We start from the raw sequence: 6,000 nt of genomic DNA, 5'->3' as shown, positions 1-6,000 counted from the left end.
TCCCGTCGCCCCCACCCCCGTTGCGAGACGCACGCGGGGCAACTCGCTGGATCGTCCAGCGAATTGTTGGTCATCGGAACCAGACCCGAGGTCCGGTTCATTTTCGAATTCGTTGGAGAGGATTTCCTCCCCAACACGATACGTGGGAATCACGGAATGTCCTGATGGAGGACATTCCGGAAATGGTGACGGCGTACGAAGGCCGCCACCGCCACCTCCACCGAAGGGCGTAAAACTTGGGCGAGCACTGTAGTCGCCTACAGCACTCGAATAAGTGCTGGGATTATCCGCAGCACTAGAAGACGCCTGCGCCTGAAAACTAGCGCGCAGGGTCTTGAGGTCGTCAGGTACACACATGGACGTGTACCCGTTGACGTCCCGCTCGGTGATGCGTACTGCTCCGGGGTAGCAGTACTCACAAGCAGTGTCATAAGGCACTGCGCAAGGAAGTCCGATACCGACTGCACCATGGTGCAGTCGTTCAAGTTTACCACGCTTCGAGAACTTCTCGTAGCGCTCCCGCGCCTGGCTAATCCGGTCGCGATAGCCAGCGGGGTTCTTGTTGAAGTTTTCAACAAAGGCACTCCAACTTTGACAAAGTGCCTGCCACTCGGGCACTTTGATTCTGCGAGAAGTCTTCTTGCTCGCAAACCATCGGAGCTCATGGAAGAGCCCGATGTAGTAGTCGCGCCTTTGATTCGTTAACGGATCAAAGTGTAATCGCTTCGCGACGTCATCGTCAACGATGGCATTGCACGAGTACAGCGCGTACAGATTCGGTGGCGCGGTCGCACCGAATCGGCTGCCGATCTCAGACTGAGACGGCATCCACGGCTCGCGCACTGGCTGAGTGCGCGAGGCCGCAACAACAGCGGATGGAGCGGAGTCATCTCCATCCCTCGGAGTCGTCAAGGCTCCGGCGGCAGCGAGCGGTGTTCCAGTGCCGCTGCGCGAACGCTTCGAGCCCGAAGCGTTCGAGTCGTCCTCGCGTGGACGACGTAGACCCACATTGGGGTCAGTGTGGCCCGGAGACAAGGTGTCCTTGTCTCCTTCGAGTTCCCCCTCCTCGACTTCGCTTCCGTAGTCGAGGGGAACTCCCTCTCCACCCGGAGAGTAGATGCCCACTCCGGTTTCGACAGCAATGATCTTGCCTGTCTTGTTTCGGATGGCATGTTTCTCATGCCATCTCGAGTGGTATCCAGCAACAGAGAGGCGACTCTCTGTTGCCGCGCTTGTCGGCATCGCCGTCGAGGCGATGCCAGTAGCGGTCGTGGCTGAGGCAGCGGCCGTCGTCGCCTTGGAGGCGACGACAGCACTTGCTGTTGCCGAAGCGGCCGGCGTCTTGGACGAAGACGTCGTTGGCGTGCTCATTGGGAATGAGCACGTGTTCTCCCGAAGAAAATACGGATTGACGTGTCGAGACCGGCACGTCAAATCCTAACGGGGGGATGGTGTAGCGGGGCTACACATTCGGTTCACCTCCTACCTTAGTGCAACATGCACTAAGGCATACATTCAGGTGACCACCACAGGGTGGTCCACATTCATAGCAAGAGGCATATGACTGGTAGAAAGTAACACCTTTCTACCAATGAGAGTCATTCAATAGATAGGGGTTCTGCCAGCCATCCAATGGCAGAACCTCTCATTAGAAATATCAGTTTTAGGAGGAAACCCCATTTACAATCAATACAGTTCTCATTTAGCACCAAAGCTTTCGTTCGGTTCCTTTATCTAGGTTTAAGTATACTTGTGGATACAAGTATACTGAACTTAAGCTAATTACTCCTACGCTTCCTCATACACGTGCGCACACGTGTAAGCTTAAGTAGTGGGTCTAAGCAGACCCATTACAGTGTCCGGAGAAACCGTCGTCACGTCGCTGCTGAGCTCAGCGACCCCCGACCAACAGCGTCAAGCCATCCAAGAGTTCATGGACCGCGAGCTCGCCGAAGCAAAACGGCGAGTATCAACTCCCTCGCATGCGTCCAGGAACAATGCCGTCAAGATGGAGACATCCTCCTATTCTGGCGAGGGTCCTGATCGCCTACCTCTGAATCGCTGGTTCAGAGAGATCGACATCGCGATCGCCTCGAGGCTAATCGAGGCGCCATCAGCCAAGGTGAACTTCCTGCTATCCCGTTTGTCCGGAAAGGCCAAAGAATGGGCTCTCGGCAAACTTGTCGTCGACCAGTACGCGTTCCCGACTCTGGAGGCACTCCAGAGCGACCTGCGTCTCGCCTTCGAACCACCGCAGGATGAGTCGCGAGTTCGAGCTACATTCTTTGCCCTAAAGCAAGGCAAGATGGCCATGCGCGACTACGTCCAGAGAACGCGACACCTTGCATCGTGTATCGTCACGAAGCCGATCGACATGGCTTCCCAAGTCCATGTCTTTGTGTTTGGTATGTGCGAAGGTATGACGCGGTACTGTCTCACGCGCGCCGAGCCTGCCACGTTGGAAGAAGCCTTCGCTCTCGCGCTACGCGAGGACTACCTGGTGACGTCGTCATACACCAAGACGATGCCTGCGCAGACTCGGGTGTCGGTACCCGAGCCAATGGAGATCGATGCGACCGATGCTTCGCAGAATCGACGGTGGTCGTCCTCTGGGAGAGGCCGCGGTGGTCATAATGACCTCTCGCTGAATTGTTTCCGCTGCGGAAAGCCTGGTCATCGCGCGGCGGTGTGCCGCGCGCCAGCTCCGATCCTCGCCCACATGAAGCACGTCACGCCCGACGAGAGGATTCCGGCCGCACAGCCAAAAAACGGCCGGGGCCAGTAGGTGCGGGGCGACCTACTGGCTGGAACGGAGGTCCGGGTCCCCCGACGGCAGCCCGACCTCCTAGCCCCCCTGTGCTCTATGCACACTTTAATGCCACCACTGCTAGTGGCGACTCGAGGCTGATTATTGTCAGCCTTTATGTCGCCGGTGCCCGACGACCACTCCGCGCGCTCCTGGATTCAGGAGCGACGAACAATTTTTTCCGCGCTTCATGCCTGTCGATCCTACCCGCGGGTGTTCCCGTGCGTGATGTGCCTGGTGATGTCGTTGGCAAGCTTGCGGATGGAAAGCCGTTCCGTGTCGCGCGACGAGAAGTCTCGTTGCCGTAAACGTTCGACGGCTTCCGCAGCAATGACAACTTCATTGTGCTTGAGATGAACTACGCGTTTGACTGTATCCTGGGTATACCATGGCTGTCCCGGTATCAGCCCCAGATCGACTGGTTAGCCCGGTCAGTCAAACGGCGACGCGACTTCGATGTGAGCGAATTCTTCACGCACCTCTTGGTGGCACCAAGAGACTGGCCCCATGTCACAGTCGTGGACGGGACGTCCACGACGCACGTTGTGCGCAGAGCGAGCGATGGCCCTCTCTGCACGACTTGCGCAGTACTGCTGACTGATGACGACAGCGTCGAACACCCGTCCGGTTACGGGCGCGCGAGGCGAGCGGTTGAGCATCCGCGGCTCCCGCGGACGAGGAACAAGGCGGCGGAGCGCACGGCGCTCCCAGCGACAAGCCCGACGGTCGAGCAGGGGCTCCCGTATGATGATGAAGCGGTCGAGCAGGGGCTCCCGCATGCCAACGAGGCGGTCGAGCAGGGGCTCCCGCATGCCATCAAGACGGTCGAGCAGGGGCTCCCGTATGATTTCGAGACGGTCGAGCAGGGGCTCCCGTATGACTTCGAGGCGGTCGAGCAGGGGCTCCCGTATGACGATACCGCGGTCGAGCATGGCCTCTCGCGCCTAGAGGAGGGTGAAGTATCGTCCGGCGACAGCGAAACATCGGTCTTGAGCAGGGGCTCGAGACGCACGAAGACATCCCGACGGTCGCGGAGACGTTTGAAGCCGCGCCGCAGTCCAGTGGAACTCACGACGCCACCAATCGAGTCGGTCTGTGCAGTCGAATATGTGGGAGGTGTTCCCAACCACGCTCGAATGATCAAGGTCGCGAGTCCACCTCGCGACGCCAAGTCCATCACGGACCTGCCAGGTCTCTCCTGGAAGAGCTTCCTCCGGGATCTCAAGGCTGGTGACATCGAGCAAGTGTGCCTGATCACCGATGCCAACCCAGTGTCTGACGAGACGAACGCAATTGCCCATGATGACACGTCGTCGCGCCCGAAAAGCGCTGAACCAAAGTCAGCGCGCGAGGAGCGCTTCGCTGCGCAGTCGTGGGAATCGCTGAAGGCGTCCGGCAATCCGGTCTACGAGACAGCTCGCGAGTTCGCCGACGTCTTCCCAGACAAGATCCCTGCGGAGCTGCCAGCGGATCGCGGAGTGCGCCACGAGATTGACCTCGTGCCTGGATCGAAGTACTGCGTGATCAAGTCAAGGCCATCGACGACTTCTTCGAAGGCCGCCGCCAAGCCGGTCACGTCCGTGAGAGCATCTCGCCTCACTCGAGCCCGACCTTCTGTGTGAAGAAGGCTACTGGCGGGTGGCGCATCGTACACGCCTTTAACAAGTTGAACGATGCCACCATCCCGGCGCAGACACCGATCCCGCGGAAGGACATGGTACTGGACTCCATGTCGGGCAGCGTCATTTACAGTGCCATCGACTTGACCGATGGCTTCTATCAGATCCTCATGAGAGAGAGCGATGTACCTCTCACGGCAGTCAGTACGCCCAGCGGTATGCTCTGGGAGTGGCTCGTGATGCCCCAAGGTCTGAAGAACGCGCCAGCCACATTTAATCGCATGGTGTCCCATGTGCTACGCCCGCTTCGTGACTTCGCTCCGAGTTACTTCGATGACATTTTTGTGCACAGTCACGCTGAAGAGGGTCTCAGCGCGATCGACGTGCATCTGCGGCACTTGAGGCAGGTCTTTCAAGTGATGAGAGAGAACAAGCTCTACGCGAACCTCAAGAAGTGTGTCTTCTGCGCGCCAGAAATCCCGGTGCTTGGGTGCTACGTAAGCAAAAACGGAGTCCGTGCTGACCCGGAAAAAGTGTCGTCTATTTGCTCGTGGCCACCACCACCAATCCCCACTGAGTTACGTCAGTGGTTGGGCCTCGCTAACTACTTACACAAGTATACGAAGGGATATGCCGGCTTAATACAGCCACTGTCGTCACTGTTGAAGAAAGACGCCACGTGGTCGTGGCGCCCCGAGCACCAAGTAGCCTTCGACTCGGTGAAGAAGAGCTTGGCCTCGGCGCCAATACTGATACTCACAGATGACGCGAAGCCGTTCCACGTCGTCTGCGACGCTAGCGACTTCGCTATCGGGTGTGCGCTCATGAAGTTTGACAACGAAGGCTGCGAACGAGTCGTGAGCTACCAATCACGACAGATGAAGCCGGCCGAACGCAACTATCCCGTCCACGATAAGGAACTTCTTGCGATGCGACACGCTCTGATCAAATTCAGAGTGTATCTGCTCGGAGAACAGACGTTCGCGGTGTACACGGATCACGCGTCGCTGCGCACAGCGATGAAGTCCCCACATCTGTCTCAACGCATGGCACGATGGCTGTCGTTCTTCGCTGAGTACAACTTCGTCGTGCACTACAAGCCCGGCAAGAACAATATCCTCGCCGATGCTCTGTCTCGGCGTCCAGACTATGACCCACGAGAGACGCGGGGTCGTCAAGTGATTGACGAAGACGAGGATGACGAAGATCACTGCGCGATGTGCTTGACATCAGGTGTCAACCTGATGCACGTGACTCCAGAAATGCCGCTACGCGAAGAAATCGCCGTTGCGTACAACGACGACGCGGTATATGCCGCCATCCTCGCACATCTTCTTTCCCCCAGTGATAAAACTCTCCGCGCGCTGCCGAACAACACGCGCAATCAGATTAACCGATATCAACTCGACGGCGATCTGCTGACGTACAGCATCGATCGACTCGATGCTCCCCGCATCGTCATCCCGAACGACGATGATCTGCGCGCTCGGATCATCCACGAGCTCCACGACAGCCCTGTCGGTGGTCACTTGGGCCGCGAAAAGACGTTCGCGGCAGTATCCCGCGACTTCTACT

This window comes from Phytophthora ramorum (assembly GCF_020800215.1).
Source record: "Phytophthora ramorum isolate Pr-102 chromosome Unknown Phyram_PR-102_s0010, whole genome shotgun sequence".
Taxonomy (NCBI): Eukaryota; Oomycota; class Peronosporomycetes; order Peronosporales; family Peronosporaceae; genus Phytophthora; species Phytophthora ramorum.
Note: the sequence above shows the minus strand (reverse complement) of the source record.